Source organism: Mustela lutreola, chromosome 4, assembly GCF_030435805.1.
Source record: "Mustela lutreola isolate mMusLut2 chromosome 4, mMusLut2.pri, whole genome shotgun sequence".
Classification (NCBI taxonomy): domain Eukaryota; kingdom Metazoa; phylum Chordata; class Mammalia; order Carnivora; family Mustelidae; genus Mustela; species Mustela lutreola.
Window position 1 is genome coordinate 173,472,643 of NC_081293.1, and position 19,851 is coordinate 173,492,493.

General features: G+C 43.1%; 1 protein-coding gene across 2 annotated transcripts in view; it reads right to left on the reverse strand.

Moving 5' to 3' along the window:
* The window catches only part of FAM3C (FAM3 metabolism regulating signaling molecule C), a 189,728-nt gene that overhangs the window by 58,924 nt on the left and 110,953 nt on the right, over positions 1-19,851 (reverse strand). The window contains exon 1 of one of the 2 annotated variants that reach the window (XM_059171688.1): positions 346-581. The exons of the other annotated variant lie outside the window; for it this stretch is intronic. The gene's annotated coding sequence lies outside the window, so the exon portion shown is untranslated. Of the gene's footprint in view, positions 1-345; positions 582-19,851 lie in introns of those variants that run through there. 2 annotated transcript variants of the gene reach the window in all.

A 19,851-nucleotide genomic window follows, 5' to 3' on the forward strand; every position in this document is an offset into this window, starting at 1 on the left:
CCGGGGCGCCCAGCGGAGCGCCAGGTGCAGGCGCCGCCCCGCCCTCCGCGGACCCGGGCAGGGAGACTGCGAGCTGGGGATGCACCGGCGGGGCGGCGGCCCGAACCCCGGCCAACTGCACTCCGGGGGCCCCGGTCCTACCTGCGCCCGCTCCCCCCACCCCGCCCCCGCCGCGGGATGCGCCACGACGACCCGGGCGCGCGCTCCGGGGCCCGCCCCCAGCCGGCGGCGGCCGCGCGAGCGGAGGATGAAGGTGACGGTGGGTCCCCGACTCCCCCCCCCCAGACGCCCACCATCCCTCCCCGCCCTCCGCCGCGGCTCCTTCCGCTTCCCCGTCCGTCTCACCGGCCTCGCGCCTGCCTTCCGGCCTCTGAGCGGTCAGTCCTGCCGGAGGCCGACGGGACCCGCCGCCGCCGCCTCCCGCGCCCTCCTCCGCTTTCTCCCGGGATCCTCCGGCTTCCCCTCACCCCCGCGAGTGGCCTGGAGGAAGCCAGCTCGCCGCTGGGCCTCCTCCCCGCTTCCCCGCCGCGACCAATGGGCCCCCGCCGCCGGGAAGCCGCGCCCGCCCCCTGGCGGTGGAGGACCGAGCGGGCGCCCGGCGGGCGGCGGGAAGGGCCGGAGAGCGACGGGAGGGGTCGGCCCGCCAGCCCCCGCCCGGCGCTGCGCTGTCCGCACTTGCCACGTGGGTGCAGCCGCGGCGGCGGTTGGCGGCGGCTAACGCCCGGGAGTGGGGAAGAGGCGTCACGCCCCCCTTCCCCTAGTTCGTATACTTTCATAATCCTGACCTTAAAGGCAGAGATTTAAAATAACCGGTCCCATTCTACAGATTCAGTGACTCCATGGTGTTAAGCAACCTAGAATCTCGGGCAATTACCCTTTGAGTCCTCAAAGGAGTCAAAGTTTTACAACAGCTAACCTGTTATAAAATGCTTCTGGCCTGGAGCACTAGATCGCTGATAACATTTGGCTCAGGGAAAAAAAAAAAAGCAGTGCGTGTATTTGCGCGTCATTTTTGTTTAAATTACTTAGCAACACAGCAGTTAGAAATGCTCTTCTCCTCTACACACATTTTTTTCCCTACAGTTGTGTTGATAACTGGGAAGTCAATTCAAATCCCACTTTATGAGAGCTGATCCCACAACACAAAATTGTTTCTTAGCTCATATCCACATCCCAGAACAATTAGTAACTATTAAATGTTACTAAGTAGAATGTCAGGACAATACACGGTTGTAGAAATTAAATTGCATTAAAGAATAATAGTTTACCATAGTTAAGTGTTCTACCAAGCCTCAGCTTTTCTCCAAAAATAAAAAACACAGAACCTAAATAATAGCTGTGATTTCTGCAGTTGGTATTCCATCATAGGGGAGGGAGGCAAGAAAGGCATTCTGAGAGCCTTCTTTGTGCCAAGTACTTTGCTGGATGTTTGCCAGCCTTTGGGTATGTGTTCTCATTTAATGCTCACAACTCAGTCGAAATAGATACTATTTGCTTATTACTTTGAACAAATCAAAAAATCAAGACTCCGAAACTGAGTTTAAAATAACTTGCTCAAAAATACAATGTAGTAAGTTGTGAAATTGGAATTCCAGCCTAGGTCTATCTACCTCCAAACAAATGAGGCACTTTATCTCTTTTCTTTTTAAAAATTTTATATATTTGAGAGAGAGAGAGCATAGACAGAGGGGCAGAAGAAGAGGGAGAGAGAATCCTCAACAGACTCCCAGCTGAGTAGGAAAGCTAGAAGGGGGTTCCGTTCCAGGAGCCTGAGATTACGACCTGAGCTGAAATCAAGCTCAGATGCTTAACCAACTGAGCCACGCAGGTGCCCCGAGACACTTTGTTTCTTAGGGTACCTAAAAATCACAACATTTACTGTGCATGTATTTCCCCTAGTTCCCCCTATCCCACTGGAAGAATTTATGAAGCCTCTCAAATAGGGTGGTCAGGCCACATTTATGAAATGGCTTTCTGACCCATAGCTGAATTGGCCTGTATAGAAATGACATATGCCATTGTCTTATAGCACCGCACTTAAAACGACTCGTGATCTGAGAATGTATTTAATATGCTCTGTGTCAATGGCCATAAAATATAGGTTAAAACCCATCAATAGGTAACGAAATTAATAATAGTGGGGCACGACCAACATTTTGCTGTTTTCAAATCACTTAAATAGGGCAAAAGCTTCAGAGTTTGTACGACGTGGGAGGGTTAAATATTATGTCATGAAATATTTGTACAGTATTAAGTGTGGGTAAGTGTCTGGATTACAGTGTCCTGCGTTACAGTGTAAATTCTATTTCTTCGTAGGACTGCAATGTTTGAAAGTTGATAAGTGCTTCCTTTAGAATACCTGTTAGGCAACCAGTTGTTTCACCTACCTTTTTACTTGATAGGGAGTGTGGGAGGCAGAGAAATTCATCAAGATTAATGATTAAGTTTAATGAGACAATAGAGAACTTTGCAGCTCCGGGAGGTTTAATCCAAACAGGTATTGCAATGTTACATGATAATAAGCATTAATAATTTATATTTTTACAGCAAATATTGATTCTATATTTACTGCGTTCCAGGCTCCTTGTGAAGTCATTTAGCTATATTAACTCATTTAATCCTCACAACAATCTATATAATACAGAGGAGAAAATGTGAGAGGGAAAGGGAAAATTGCCTGAGATCCTATTGCTAATACCTGGAAGAGCCAAGATTCAAACCCACATGCTCAACCTCAAAGCCCATCCTGCCTTTTGTGTACTCTAAAAGAGAGGTTCATTTTTTTCTCTTTGATGATTGCAGAGATTTATATAAAACTCTAACACACTACACTATTTGCCATATAAGGATTACATAATATTGTTAAAGATAAACCTTGATGAAAAACCTCAGAATTTTAATTGGACCCATTCTCCAGCAGAATATTCCATTTTGCATCAGTTTCCTATATCTGCACTAGTAGATTGCCTGCAAGTATGGTTACCAACAATTCCTCTGGTCCGTGCGAATTCGTGTCACTTACCATCAAGGGGTAGGGTCTGTATTCCCTGCTCTTGAACCTAGGCTGGCCCTGTGACTTTTTTTGATCCACAGAATCCCTTGGAAGTGATGCTGGGTGACTTCTGAGCCTTGAAACTTCCATTTTCACTGCCTTGGGAGCCAATCAACATATAAAGAAACTCTGGCTGCCGGAGGAGGAGAAACTACACAGAATGGAACCGAGACCTAGTTGGGCTCAAAACATCCCAGACACCCTACCTGAGGTCCAAGGTGTGTGAGTGCAGTGACCTTACATGTTCCAGCCCCAGCTAAGCTCCTAGCGGAATGTACCACATGAGTGACTTGAGAACCTCCTAGTTAAGACCAGCCAGCCCCCAGTGGGTTAAGCCGCTGCCTTCGGCTCGGGTCATGATCTCAGGGTCCTGGGATCGAGGCCCGCATCGGGCTCTCTGCTCAGCAGGGAGCCTGCTTCCCTCTCTCTCTCTCTCTGCCTGCCTCTCTGTCTACTTGTGATCTCTCTCTGTCAAATAGATAAATAAAATCTTTAAAAATAATAATAATAATAATAATAATAATAAGGGAAGCCGGAAAGGCTTCCCACTTCACTTTCCAGCATTTAAAAAAAAAAAAAAAAAAAGACCAGCCAGCCCCACAGAATCCTGAGAAATAACTGTTTGCTGTCTTTGTAAGTTGCTAAATGTTATGGTAGTTTTTTTGCACAGAAATAGATAGCTGAAACATGGAAAGAAAAGTTTGTTTAAAAAAAAAAAAAAAAGCTAACCAGCTCTGGAGTAGGTTTACTTTAAAATATTAAAGCATGTTTATATTGGACCATAAGGTCAATCCTATAAAGATATGGCCAGAAACTTGCCTCACTTTTTGAAAATAGCAGGGGGTGGGGGGAGGGGGTGGGGAAGCACAGTTAGAATAATAAAAACAAAAGTAAAAGTGTCAAATCTGATACTTTCACTGGGTAAAATACCACCCCCAGGTGCAATTTAAAAACTGTTGTTCAGAATGTTCTCGGTAATGGGTGTCTGGAACTCTCAAATGTCATCCAGTCTTTTGGTATAAGTCTCAGGACACTAACCTTACTCCTCTCATCCCACCAGCCTCTTTTCCTGCCAAGCCAAATCTGTCATCAGCTGAACCAAGCTGAGTCCTAAGTATCTATGTAGACTCCAAATTTCCCGAATTCTCTTTTTCACAGCCTGTGTTGGCCCAGTAAGCTGGCTGGACCTTGGCTGAATGCCTCACCATAAATTGCCTTCCTTTTTCCTCTCACCCTGTGTTTCTAAGAATAGGCTGCATCCCCAGTCCACGTACCCAGGGCTATCCCCACTCTTACTGTCTTTTATGTTGGGGCCCCAACATTCTTTTACTTTGCCGAAGTTGTTATGCAGAGTATAATGGATCGCCAAAGAAAGACCTGGTGATGACTCGGTGATACCTGAGCTCAGACTCAGTTATGCAGTAAAGGCTTTCCTCTGAGTATCCTTGAGACTATCATATAATCATTTTTGTATCTACATAGTAGATTGCACAAGGATATTGTGTGCAAGAGTGAAAGAGAAAGTGAAAGGGTGAAAGAGAAGTCTAAGGGTTATGGAAGGACCAGGTCTTTGGAGGAAAAAAAGTCTTCCTTATTCCCTCAGTGCTAGGAGCTCCAAATCAGCTTTGGAACCAGTTAGGGGTTCTCAGCGTAGGGGTCACATTGACCCATTTTAACATGCTCTTTTTTGGTTCAGCTAAAACATAATTATATTTGTTAATACTATTTTTTCAATTTTCTAGAAATCTGTAAGGGCAAAAGAGTAAAGCTTTAAAAAGCTGGAACATCCACAGATTTCACAGCACATTTGATACTTTTACCATTTTAACACTCATTTTTTTACCATTTTAATTATTTTAAATACACCTTCCAGTGGTATTAAGTGCATTCATGTTGTTGCGTGACTAACACTACCATCCACCTCCAGAACTCTTTTCATCTTAAAAACGGAAGAGTACACTGGCCCAAGTCCATGGTCCCTCCAGTCCATGACATCTACCACCCTACTTTCTGACTTTAGATACCTCATATGAGCAAAATATTATAGTTTAAAAGTTAGAACACTCACAGATTTCATGACATTATATTTGAAACGTAAGCAACATGGTCTATACAAAATAAGAAGGTTTTTAAATTATAAAACCTATGTAATATACAGTGAAATCATATTATTACATATGTATCTGCATAAAGAAATACTCTAGTTTTCCATCTATTACTACTTTTCTACCAACATACAAGAAAATTCTAAGTATTATAAAAATTTGGATTTTTTAAATATCTTTTTGGGGCACCTGGGTGGCTCAGTGGGTTAAGGCTCTACCTTCAGCTCAGGTCATGATCTCGAGGTCCTGGAATTGAGCCCTGCATTGGGCTCTCTTCTCAGCGGTGAGCCTGCTTCCTCCTTTCCTTCTGCCTGCCTCCTGCCTACTTGTGATCTCTCTCTCTTTCTGTGTCAAATAAATAAAATCTTAAAAAAAAAATCTTTTTGATTCTACTCCCTGGGAGATTCTGGTTTGGATTAGATCTTTTAATAGACCTTTTAGTGTGGCAAAATTTGGCACTTTTGTCTTGGTGATAAATCATACTAAATGATACACTGAATATGGTAACCCACATCTAAAGTATGTATTGGAACCATGACTACAAAGTAACTTCCCTTTTCCTGAAATTACATACAAGTGTGTACTACAAACAATTATTAAGATTATACTAGTGGTTTCTTCAGAAGAATAGTTTATTGTTCTGTCTTGTAAAATATTACCTCCTAGAAAAATTTCTGACTCAGCACCAGAATCTAAAAACTACTTTTTGAAGTCTCATATGGCTGTGTTACCTGTTTGTAATGCCAAGCAAAGATGAAGAAACCATAGATCAGCCTACACACACACACACACACACACACACACACATCCCTGCATATACATAATATACACACAGTCCATAAGATACTTAAAAATATGTATTTATCAGACCTTGGGAGTAAGTATTTTCTTTTTTAACTGCCACAAAGCAAATGGGAAAATATGACTACACCGCTGACATTCACAGAATTCTAAGTAAATGAATGAATAAGCCTCACATTAAATCATTCAAAAACACTTCTTTCTACATCCCATTCAAAAAAAAAAAAAAAGTCCACCAGAAAACCTTCTAAGAAGAAGCAACTGAGCAAATACGGAGTAAAGTTTGTGTTTCCCTAAAATATAATAGCTTCAGTCTGTAACCTCAACTCTTGATTAATAACTGATTATGGGAACCCTTCAGTCTAAGCACAAAAGGATTCACTGTGACTGGTGTTTTTATTAAACTTTAAGATCTCTAGTTACATCAAACCCAAACGCATTGTTTGCTTTGAAAAGCAAAGCCATTGGAATATGAGTAACAAAATATCATCCAATTAGTACTACTGCATTAAGGTTTGTTCTCTAGTGGATTTCATGGTCACTAAAGGTAATTCAGCAACACTCCAAGAGGCTCAACAGTTGCAGCAGGTCTAAGAAATACAATAGTATCATAACAAGCAAAACAAAACAAAACCTATCCCATGCACTATTGCCATCTTTGGAAAAATTCCAAAGAATGAGATAGAAACATCGGTATCCCGGACAGTGCCCTAGACTATCAAGTCTTACGGGCTAAATGATTTCCCCAAGGTTGTATGGGCAAAATTCCTTTCCTTGATATATCTGCAGCTCGAACAGGGAACTGGAATTAGCCTACCCATCCAAATTTGTTTCCTTGACCATGTTTTCAATTTTAGGCCAATTTCTATTGCAGTTTCTTGACTCCCACCCCAACGCTTTGAAAAGATACCACATCTGAGCTATTCCGAGTTTGTGCCCTGATTCAATTTGAAAGGTTAGTTATGTGACCCTAAGCTGTTCATCTTTTGCGCTTTTATTTTGAAATGTTTCTTGTCGAATGGCTGTGGCCTCACTGAGGTTTGGTACATACTTTTAAGTGTAATTTATTTACCCAGAGAAGTTCTGTTCAAATAGAGCATCTGGTATTTTGTAGAGTTCTATCCAATAGTCAAATTTTCCATCTCTATTCATGAAGCAAAAGCCAGGGAAATTGCTCACTTCACTTAAAAAAAAAAAAAAAAGTTGGAAATTTAACCTTCAGTTTCTATAGATTCCAAGATCATGTCATCTCCCCAAATTCCCTTTCTCTTCTATCTGACCAGGACAGCTCTCCCAATGCCATCATTGTTTAAGTCTTGGGTTGGAAAAGTGCGATAGGATTTGGAGTCAGAGAGATGAATTTAGATCCTGGCTTTATCTGTTACTAGCTGCTAAGTGACCTCAGGCAAGTTTTCTAGTCTTTCCAAGCCAGTTTCCTCCCTGTCAGTCCGAACATGAACAATTCCCTCACAGAGTTTTGGGTTTTTTTCTTTGGTAGTGGCCAAAGTTTAGTATAATTTTTAGAAAAGGAGATGAAACTCATTTGCCACACACGGAACCAGAGAATTCTGCAGTGCTCTCACCTACTTTCTCCTGGCTTTGCCTGCCAAACGGGTGAGATATCTGCTTGTTGGGTTATTTTCTGTGTTGGTCATGACACGTAGCCGGTGCTGTTACAGGAGTCGAATCCTCATGCCTCCCCGCTCCTTGCCACCACCCCGTCCAGGAGATGAGTCTTCTCTTCCTGCCAATGGTATACCTTCTAGGGGCTCAGACTCCTCCCCTAGTCTATTTCCCCTCTTCCAGAAATCCAGAGGCCAGATGGTTTATCATGAACGGTCTGTACCCTTTTCTTAACCTAAGCTGCTTACTCTCCCAAATCCTTGACTCCAAATCCTCTGACAGTTTTTCACAGTTCCTTAATGGAGGCAGAACATGAATACGGTTCTGATGTGGTCGCCATTGTATCTCCTCAACAGTCCCATCTCCCCCCCTCCTTTGTTTTTGGTTTGTTTGTTGTTCAATTATATCCCATCTCTCTTGGAGCCTCTCACACATGGTGGGTCATTTTGCCCACCTTAACATATAATTGCATTTACAGGCATCTCACTTGGATCTTAGTGCATTCCCTGAGGCAGAGACTAGGGATTCCCAGCATCAGAATAGCGCCAGGCGCAATAAAAGATTTCCCCAAATGTTTACTGAAAGAAAAACTTAACTCACTCTATAGGACGTGACTCTGAGTCCTTTGACAGTATTTACATTACTTTCACTTTGAAGAGAATGCCCAGCCTCTGGCAACCATAATATGCTACCCATCTCTGTAATTTTATCATTTCAAGAATGTTACAGAAATGAAATTGTGTGGTACGTAACCTTTGGGGATTGGTTTTTTCCACACAGTGTAATCCCCTTGAGATTCACTAAAGTTGTTACCCTCAAGGACAAGGCTGTTACCCTCAAGGACAAGGAGGTAGATATGGCTCTTTTTTTAAAAAAAAAAGATTTTATTTATTTATTTGACAGAGATCACAAGTAGGCAGAGAGGCAGGCAGAGAGAGGAAGGGAAGCAGGCTCCCCTCTGAGCAGAGAGCCTGACGTGGGGCTCGATCCCACGACCCTGGGATCATGACCCCAGCCGAAGGCAGAGGCTTTAACCCACTGAGCCACCCAGGCGCCCCAGATAGGGTTCTTAAAAGGCAACATGAACCATCACTGTGGCAGTAGAATAGTTCTGTATTTTTTCTTATTGAGATTTTATTTATTTGATAGAGAGAGACAGAGACAGCAAGAGCTAGCATGAGCAGGAAGGGGAGGGATAAGCCCACCTCCCACTGAGCGAGGAACCTGATGTGGGACTCGATCCCAGGACTCTAGGATCATGTCCTGAGCTGAAGGCAGACGCTTAGTTGAGAAAGCCATCCAGGCATCCCTAGTTCTTTGGGCTATGAGGATACATCATATATATCCTCCTAGGATACATATATATATGCATATACATATACATATATGTGATACAGAAACCAACACAGATGATCAAATTATGTAAACTAGATACATACATGCAAGTGAGTACAATTAAACCTGGAGAAATTGAAATAAGATTGTTGAATTGTATCTGTCAGTATCCTCTTTGTGACCTGACACTGTAGTTTTGTAAGATGTTACCATTTGAAGAAACTGGGTGAAAGGTATATGGGCTCTCCCTGTTATTTCTTACTACTACAAGTGAATTGACAATGATCTCAAAATAAATGTTTTAGAATATACATGAGGCATTTTTGACTTTTAGAGTAAGACAGCATTCGTGAAGAATCATGCAAATTGAATGTCGGTTTTTGAAAGAGCTTGAGGAATTTTGCACCTGCCATTTTAAAGAATTCAAACAGTACATTTTATGCAAGGAGCCTGGGGCAACTGTCTCTTTAGCTTCTAAGATAAAAATGTTTCTACCTATTATATACAAATGTGATGGGAGACAAATTTCTACAAGTAGCCCAAGAAAATGATGGATATATTAGTTTCCTAGGGCTGGCCGTACACATTACCACAACCCAGATTGCCGAAACAACAGAAATGTAATCTTTCACAGTTCTAGAGCCAGAATTCTGAAACCAAGGTGTTTACAGGTCATGCTGCTTTGGGAGGCTCTAGGGGAGAATTCTCCCTTTCCTTTTCCAGCTTCTGGTACATCTAGGCATTCCCTGGCTTGTGGATGTATCACTTCAATCAGTGCCTCTGTCTTCACCTGTCCTTTCCTCATCTTTCTATATCTTCTCTTCTGTGTCTTAGATGGACACTTGTCATTGGATTTGGGTCCCAATGGATAAGCCAGTATGATCGCATCTCAAGATCCTTAATTATGTTAATTATGTTATCCTTAATTATTCATTCCCAAAATGGTCACCTTCTTAAGTGACTTTTAGGTCACCTTCTAAGTTCCAGAGGTTCAGGCATGGACACATCTTTTTTTGGGGTACCATTCAACCTACTACAATGAGCAATAATCAATCTATTCATTCATTCTTTCAAGAAAGATTCCCTGAGTTCCTAATGGGAACATAATAGCATTCTAGAAAAGACCATCCATGCCCCACGGCATCTGTGGATACCTCGTAATCACATTGTGGAGAAAACACATGCCGAAGCTTAATAACAGTAGATACAAGGAATGCCTTGTTAACCTTAAAAATAAAACCGCTAGCTATTTAACCATCAAAAATGAGTTTATTCAGGAATCGCAGAGACTGAAGTCCTGGACAAGCAAGTTATAGCGATAGCATCGGTGCCTCCATAGAACAAAGGAGAGGAACACTCTTTTATAGAGGAAAGGGGGCAGTTGGGAGGGCTGCTATAAACAAAAAGTCCAGGGGCGCCTGGGTGGCTCAGTTAGTTAAGCATCTGCCTTGGGCTCGGGTAACGATCCCCAGGTCCTAGGATGAAGACCCCCTCCTTGAGGCCGGGGTTCTCTGCTCAGCGGGGAGTCTGCTTCTCCCTCTCCCTTTGCCCCTCCCTGTGCCCATGCTCCAGGAAGCAAGCTCTCTATCTCAAATAAATAAGATCTTTAAAAAACAAAAGAACAAATGCCAAAGGTCAATTGGAGTAAACTAGGAGTTGGGAGTACAGCGGCTCTTCATAGGCTGAGAGGTGGCAGTGTCTTGTTGGCTAAGCCCATACGGGCATAAGGGAAAGCTCTTCTTTCTCCCGTCGACACAGTCAAGTGGTATCCACGCTCAAGGTCTCTCTCTTTCTATTAGGTCTGCAATGGTCAAGGAGGGTAGGGCCAGAAAGCTCCCTCTGCCGCCTTCCTGACTTTATGCTAAAAGAGGTTTCCTTTTGTTTTCACAGCCTCAGTACAAACGAGGGCAGGGGTCAAGGACAGGAGATTCCAGGAGGCTTTAGGTAGATTTGTCTTGGGCCTTATGAAGGAAAAAGAGCTTGAGATGGGCATTAAAGGGTTGTGTGTTGCTTTTCGGACTTGGGGAATGATGTGGGCAAAATGATGTGGTGGAAATGACCACTTTGCTCAAATGCTAGTGTGCAGGAAATAGAAGCCACTAGGACAAGTGGCTGATATTGAGGAACAGGACATGAAAATTTACATGGAGACTACAGCCCTGATGTAATTCAGGAAGCTGAAGGTAAACGAGAATGGAATGTTTCTTAACAGAGGGTGGCATTAATTGATTGTATTTTACAGGACTCTTGACAGGGAAGTGCTCCAAAGGAGAGAGCAGCTCAGAAGTTCTGGCATAGAAGTGGTGAAAAGGAATAAAGTTCTGGTGATAGTGGGAATTGAAAGAAACTGGAGGGTTTGGGGAAGGCTCATGGCAGGCTTCCTAACAGGGCAACCAGTCATATAGGGCTTATTTTAGTCATGGTTCTCCAGAGAAACAGAACCAGTAGGATAATACTAGGAATCAGCTCATGCCATTAAGGAGGCTGCCATGCCCCCAGATCTGCAGGGTGAGCTCCCAAAGCTGGAGACCCAGGGGAGCCCATAATGTACTTCCAGTCCAAACGCCAGTAGGTTCAAAACCCAGGAAGAGTCTGAAGGCAGAAAAAGTCTGATGTCCCAGTTTGAAGGCAGTCAGGCAAGAGGAGCCCTCTGTGAAGCCTTTTCATTCATTCGGGCTTTGACCAATTGGATGAAACCCGTATACACTGGAAAGGGCAATCTGCTGTACTCAGTCTACTGATTTATATACGAATTTCATCCAAAAATACCTTCACAGAAATACCCAGAACAACGTTTGACCAAATATCTGGGCACCTGGCAGCCTAGTCATGTTGACACATAAAACTAACCATCATGGGGCCCCACACTTAGAAGGACCCTGCTTGGGTCTTAATGCTCTGTGGTTCCTGTCTTAAAATTCTTAATAATTTTATCTTTGTCCCTGTGTTTTGTAAGTGAAGTCTGGTGGACAGTGAAACATGCTCTGGAGGCTGGGAGGTGATGTTCCCCTGCAAGTCCTAATGTGAGTTGCTGGTCTGATAGGTAGGCAGTCAGGGCCAGGGTCCTTAGCAAGAAAAAAATGGAGTCAGGGCAGCTGAAATAAAATAGCACTGACGTCCTGTTCTGCAGCTCAGAGAGGACCACACTAACATTCTGCTCTGCAGCCTTTGCAGAAATGACTTCTGCAAAATGTCCTAAAATAAGGCAACTAACCACGAGGCATTTGTCAATATCATAGGCAGTGAACCGTTAAGACCTAAGCTCCCAGATATCAGAAAACCAAAACCAAAACAAACAAACAAACAAAAAGTCAGCTCGTGGACATGAACCTAATAGGTAGACAGATACATGACCAAAGCCCTGATTGGCACAACTCAGCACATCCTGATCGCTGAAGACAGTGCTGCAAAAGAGCTCATAGAAACCCCTAAACTTAGAAACCCCAGGAGCAACCCACTCGGGGCCCCCTCCCTCTCTGGGAGCTTTATACTTTTGCTGAATAAACTTTGTTTTGCTGCCCACCGTTCTTCATCCGGTCTACCTCTTCATTCTTCTAAGCGGCATGACCAAGAACCTGGGCGCCAAAGGCAGAGAAATTCAGCAACACTACCCCTTTCCTGCACCACACCCCTCCCTCGGGCTCCCCATCTCCCCAGGAGGAGTTGTCTACCCTACCGCCGTCTGGTGTCCTAAGCTCTTCCTAACTTTCTCCTCCACACCCCAACCTAGTGGCCACTCTGCCCTCTCCCCCAGTGTAGTCTGGTGCAGGCCTCGGAGGACTAAAGATGGGCGTGCTTGCCCCGCTGCGTCTCATGGACGGGCCTGGAGGCACAGCCCCAGTTGGCAGGCCCAAGCTGCATTCCGTGGGAGTGAGTTTCTTACCCTTCCCAGTCCAGGTGCGAAGCACATCCCAGCGTGGAGGCTGCCATCTTATCTCCCACTGGAGATTTGGGGGGAGGACTTCCCTGACCCTAAACAAAGCCTGGAAAGTGACCTGACATCTGGCAGGAGAGGGAACCTGGCTGCTGTCGTAATGTGACCCTAGTGACCCTGTGCCTGAGGGAGTGCTGCATTAAGTCACACGCACACACACAAAGCGGGACAGATTGAAAGGGAAAGAGTATTTTGTTTTTGTTTTTAGAATAAGGGTTCCGAATGCACTGGGCCCCACAAATTATGTAGATAGTCAAGAAATGCCATAAATTAGGGAGAATAGGCAGCCTCTGTTATGGAGTGATGCCAACATTGCAGAGATTGGGTATATCGAGATTATGATTTTCATTGACAGAGAAGGTGAAAATCTCTATTGCCAGGAATTGCTGATCAGAAAGGGAGCTAATCCCTGAGGGAGGCAACCAGTCATGAGGTGTGTGTGGAGGATATGAAAATGTCAACGTGTGTGTCGGTTGAGCTGCCAGGACTAATGTTCAGGGCCCCGCCTGCGGAGCGGACCCCAACCTGCTCTTCAGTCTTGACTTTCAAGCTGTGGAGATGCCACCTTAGCGCTGGGTCCTCCACCTTCTCAACCGCCCCAAAGCTGCTCTTTGCATGACATGCGAAGAAGCTGACTTAGCTCAGCTGAGGGCACGTGTAGATGTCTCAAGGATGAGGAGAAACCTCAAGGGGCTATGGGGACATCAGTTTGTTTCCGTGAAGCATTTCAGCCTTCATAACGTGGTTAATGCATTTGTTTTAGTTTGGGCTCAGCTCTAGAGCCATCAGGGCCCTAACCAGACTCTCTCAGCTTGGGCATTATCGGCTCACCTTTAAGAAAGGCCACACCCAGGGGCTGTGTGGGTGGCTCAGTGGGGTAAAGCCTCTGCCTCCCGCTCAGGTCATGATCTCAGGGTCCCGGAATCGAGCCCCACATCGGGCTCTCTGCTCAGCAGGGAGCTTGCTTCCCCCCTCTCTCTGCCTGCCTCTTGGTCTACTTGGAATCTCTGTCTGTCAAATAAATAAATAAAAATAAAAAGAATAAAGCCCACAATATGTGACCTGTCTACCTCTCCAGGCATTTAAAAAAAGAAAAAAAAAAAAAAAAAAGAAAAGAAAGGCAACACTCGGGACTCCCGGCTAGGTCAGTGGGTGAAGCACAAGACTCTTGATCTTAGGGTTGTGAGTTCAAGCCCTGTGCTGGGTGTAGAGATTACTTTAAAAAATAAATAAATAAATAAATAAACTCTTTAAAAAAAGAAGAAGAAGAAGAAAGACTGCACCCCAGAAGCAGCCATACCACACATGCCACGGGTGCCTTTTTACCTCCCATGAACACCACGGGCTTTGCTAATTAGTACAACAGAATTTAAAATCGAGTTCACTCACTGGTAAAATCAGTGGTTTTGTGATACACGTATTAGAAAAAATGTTAAAATAACATTCAGAACATTCCCTCGCCACGGTATGAACAAGGTTTGAGAATGTAGCCAGCTTGTGCCCTAAAGGGCGTCTCTGGAGGTACTGGCTCTGGAAGGTCCCCGGCTCCAGAGGATTGTGTCAGAACCCAGTGAAAATCTTTTGCAAGTTATGTTCAAACCTCTGCAGGGTACTGGGATTTTAAAGAGTTTACCAAAATGTTTATAGGAATGGCTTTATTCTGCTTTGTGCCCACTGCTAATGAATATTTGCTTCATAAATGCTTACCTTCATTATAAACTGTTAGAAAATTGGTAGATACTGGCTCACTTTCAACCACCTGTATTGGCAATGGCATTCATCTATCACAAATAATCCAGACGTTGTAATGTGCAAATTGGCTTAGGACAGGTTTAAACCCTTCCTGAGCTCACATACCGGCTACGTCCAGATACTCAAGGGGCGGATGCAGATGTTATTCAGATGGGTGTGTTTTGAGTCCAGAACTAATGGAAATTTGTGAGATGGGTTTCAGAAAGAAAAGGTTGAAAATTTATCTTTGAAATTTGTAAGAGAAACACAAGGAAAGCAATGGGTCATCTTAGCTCCAAAATGATCTTTGCAGTGAGGTCAAAGTACACATATCTAGAAAGAAGAAAAAAAGGAAATGCCACAATGAATCTTAATTTCCTGGAGATGTTCACATATCTTTGTAAAAAAGAGACACATGAAGATTTCAAAAGATACAAAGGAGTCCAGAAATATGCAATATAAATTTACTTAAAAAAACGTTTTCTTCTCTATTAGTTTCTTTCCTTTTAGATTCCTTTGCCCATGTGTGCAGATAATTATCTGATAGAATTATCTGATAGATAATTATCTGATTCTCTTCCTGGAAAAAAAATCATTGTAAGAAAAAATCCAGGTGCCTAGTTGAATAAAGGGGCCACCTATTCTGAAGCAACATCAAGCATTTTCTGAGACCTTGTGGTCTCCTTTAGCAGATTCGACTTCCTTCGAGGTAGTTATGGTTCAAAACAACATTTTTCTTCATTGATTTGCTTCAGAAGGTATATGGGCATTCTGAAGCCCATCCATGCACATCAGATTACAATCACCTGAACCACCCTATCGGCTAAAAAAAGGCTGTTAAGCAATTCACCCATTGGCCAGATTCCCTTCTCTGTACCATTATTTCCTTTCCAAACACTAAAATAGCTTCCTTAAGGTGAAATGAATTTAGTGGGCTAGAAAAAAGACTGTTTCTTTATAACACCATTCAAGTACTTCTCCATAACATATAATGCAAAGAAAATAATTGTGTTTGGAATTTCATTTTATAAGGTTAGCATTTTATGAGATCTTTGGTAAAGGCCATATTGCAAAGGCTAAGTGGTTGGTTATTTACATTTGATCTTCTGTACTAGAAAAAAATATTACTAAGCACACCTGACATGTTTAGTTTCTTAGATAAACTTGAAGTCTTTTAAAAGTCATCCCTTAACACTTCTGTACTATCTGCGCATTGTCACTTTCCACTGCGAAGTTTCAGTAACCTTAAACGGTCATTTGAACTTGGTTGCGTGTGCTTTTAGCAGGTCCTATAGGTAAAAAGGGAAGAGGGTAAATAGGAAAGACCGTTATTGGAATCCCCTCTTGAAGATCTAGGTCCTGAGGTTCATTTTACCACAATTAACTGCTCCCTTCTCTATAAGTCCCACTCGTCACTTTCCCGTCTGGACTCCAGGCATGATGGGCACTACTGTAAATCAATCTTGAGACAAGTTCGACCCCTTACTTTTATCGGTCTAGGTAGGAGAAGAAAACATCCCTTTCACCTTGGTTACTTCTAGCAAAGTGAATTCACACACACACACACACACACACAAATGGGAATAAAGAGAAGTAACCGAAAAACATAGGAAGGACATCACAAAGCAAAATGGCTGTTTTGAAGTAAATGAAATCGGGATGCCTGGGTGGTTCAGTTGGTTGGAGGACTGCCTTCGGCTCAGGTCATGATCCCGGAGTGCTGGGATCGAGCGCCGCATCGGGCTCCCAGTTCCACCGGGAGTCTGCTTCTCTCTCTGATCTTCTCCTCGCTCATGCTCTCTCTCACTGTGTCTCTCTCTCAAATAAATAAATACAATCTTTAAAAATATATATTAAAAAAAAAAAAGTAAAGGAAATCAAGCTGCACATGGACTTCACCGGAAAAAGTTTTCAGGACAGACACCCAGACCTACAAACAAACAAGGCACTGAGACACCTAACCTCTGTCTGGTATCTTTGTGTTGTTCCCAAAGCAGGGAACCTTGCTTTTTTTCGTTTTCTTTTTGAGTTTACACTTTTATCTGTCGCTGGTCTGGTCATGGGCTGGTCTCCAACTGTATATGACTCTTGCTTTCTTAAGATCTCTGTGTCCCATCTGGTTAAGATAACTCATATCACATGATTTTAGGCTGCCCTGTTTTTGGATTTTCTCCTTACTTAGAACTACATTTTAATTTTTTTAACCTCTTTTAAGTGATTTCTCCCTGCCACTACCAAAATACTTTTCCTACACGCCAACTAATTCAGAGCTTGGGGAGAGGAGGGGCCCCTATTTAGGAGAACTGCTATGTTGAATATTAATGTGATCTCACCTTTCTGTGATCTGGCTTTTTCACTACTGGCCTAGAATCATTTTCTTGGCCTAATCTCTGTGGCAACCACATGGTCTCTGATGGTGGTGTCTTCTTTTAAAAGCCCGTTAATCTTGGGGTGCCTGGGTGGCTCATTGGGTTAAGCCTCTGCCTTCTGCTCAGGTCATGATCTCAGGGTCCTGGGATTGAGCCCGCCTCAGGCTCCTTGCTCAGCAGGAAGCCTGCTTCCCCCCCCCCCCCCTCTCTGCCTGCCTCTTTGCCTGCTTGTGATCTGTGTCTGTCAAAAAAATAAAATCTTTTAAAAAAATACAGATTAAAAAAAAAAAAAAGGCTGTTCATCTCACATCTGTCTTGCTCTCTGCCTAGCATAAAAGTACTTCCTTTTTCTTTTCCCAAATTGCCCACATGCTAATGCACTCACCACTGAGTTCTGGTTTCAGATTTCAGTTGTGTACCTTTATCTTCGGTGGTTTGTGGGATCGATGGCACTGTTGCATAAACCCAACCCAGTAAGGATCCAGTCTATCTTCCCAAATGCTGATTGAGCACTCCCCTCCTGAAAGTGGTTTATTATTCTAACAGGACGGATTTTCTGTTTCCTTCACCCTCTTTGTCTTTCCCATTCAGATCCCCCATGTTCTTCAGGCAAAGCGTGACCAAGCATGAGAAAGTTCTTTTCATTACTCCAATGATGGCTGGGAAAATTTATTCACTGATCACATGCTCATTGAATACTAACTGTGTGCCAAGCATAGTTGTAGGAACTGGGGGTTTGGAGAGGAATATGTAAAGTCCATGCCCTCAAAGAGTTTACAATAAGATTAGGGAGGATTTGGGGTAAGAGGGAAGTTGAGACAGCAAGGTTCCAGGGCGGGAGATTTTGATCAACTTGGCAAACTCAAGACCAGAGACCAAGGCCAATACGCAGAGAAGATCTAATGGTAAATGAAGGAGAAAGAGTGGCTCAGGGAAAGAGAAATACTTCTGGACAACTCAAATGATGTGAACTTGGCCTTGACTGAAGTATCTCCTAAAGAAAGAGTAAGTATGAATTTGTATCAGCCTTTGGATTCCAAGTCTGCTCTTGGCTGGCCACAGAATGTTTAAAAAAAAGGTGACGGATTAAGTGGAGTCTGTGTATCTTTCTAACCATCATGAATCAAAATCAAGAGGGATTCCACAATTTCAGAAAATAATAGATTTCAGAAACAAACAGAAAATGAAGCTTGCTACCTCACAGCATGTGTGTACTTGTAAGAAAGGACAAAATTAAGTTTAAAGCGTATAATCGATCAGAAGGCCTACCCTAATATTGAGTTATGCTAACTTATTGTAACTGTTTAAAATGATGATTTCTATAGCGTTGTTTTCTATTTCATATGAAGGAAATCTTAAAGAGGAGGAAGAGAAGGACAATAACATCTACATTTTCCTTTTAATTATAAATGTCTTCCGATTCATTACTGAAATACTTCGGTAGATATGTTTAACTCCTGATCCTGTAATTCACGGGAAATAAGTGAACTGAATTCAGATGTGTAATTTCATCTTCGCTGGTTTGTAGGATAGATGTAATCAGTCAATGCACCCACACCCAGTACGCCTCCGATCTATCTTCCCAGATGCTGACTGATGGCTCCCCTCCCAAAAGTGGTCACACTTGGTCAGTTCCCAGCCTTTGCCAATAATATGTAGAAAACAGACACGTGTGGCCCAACTCTCTCAAAGACTCTTAACGAAATGGACCAAACATACCTATATCACCAAGATAATGAACAAAGCAGTGAGAGGTTTATGTTCTTGATAATGTTTCTTCGGTTTGGACAATGTGTGCTGTCAATTATTCATGTGAAGTTTCATTATTTAAAAGTTCAACAAAGGAACGTGGGTAAAATTTTATCCTCGGTCTTAAAAATTAATTGATTATCATAGCGGTTGTGTACTTTTTTTTTTCCAGTGCACCAGATTCATGATTATATTTATATAATCTTGGGTCTGTTCCTGAAAGCATTTGCTTAGGGAAATACCTGGCATTTACTTAGGGAAATATAAGTAAATCTTACTTTTGTTTCCTTGCCCTGATTTTGTATTTATTCACCACAGCTTGCACTGACCCAAAGGAACATGTGACCGGGTAGCTCCTTAGCAGAGCTTGTTTCACTGACCTGGTGCATAAACCCTCTCTAGAGTGTGGAACAATACCATTCTCAGAGACGTGTGCTCCCTCACGTTGATGTGTATATGTGTAAGGAAAGAATAAGCACTGGGGTGCCTGGGTGGCTCAGTCCTTAAGCGTCTGCCTCCGGGTCAGGTCTTGGTCCCAGGATCCTGGGATTTAGCCGGACCTCAGGTTCCCTGCTCAGTGGGGAGTCAGCTTCTCCCTCTCGCACTCCGCCTGCCTGTGTTCCCTCTCTCACTGTGTCTCTGTCAAATAAATTAACAAAATCTTTAAAAAAAAAAAATTTAAAAAAAGGATAGAAAGAATAAGCACCAAAAGCTACCTTTAATCTGGAAGAGAGAGCAAAAATAAGGAAGGGGTTAGAGATGGAATGGGTGGACGGCTTCTGGATCCTGGAGAGAGGATGACCATGTATTTTTCCGTTGTTTGGACCTGAAACTAGGAGAATTATAGATTATGTTTACATATGTGAACTTCAGGTCTTTTTTTAAAAAACACCAGCAGTGGGGAAATCGTCACAACAGCCTCCATTTTTACTATAATCTGAGATGGGCTGCCTCCGATGACCTGAATTTCCACTCTTTTGAGGTTGAAATAACAAACAAACAAAAACTACACAAAACGGTAAGGAAGGTTTCCTTTTTCGTTTTCAACAGTCCCTTAATCCAATTCAAATCCCTCGTGAGAAATACCACCACTAAACGGTTAGTGAGGTTGATTGATCAGATTTGTTGTAGCCCGATCTTCATAAAAAGAGC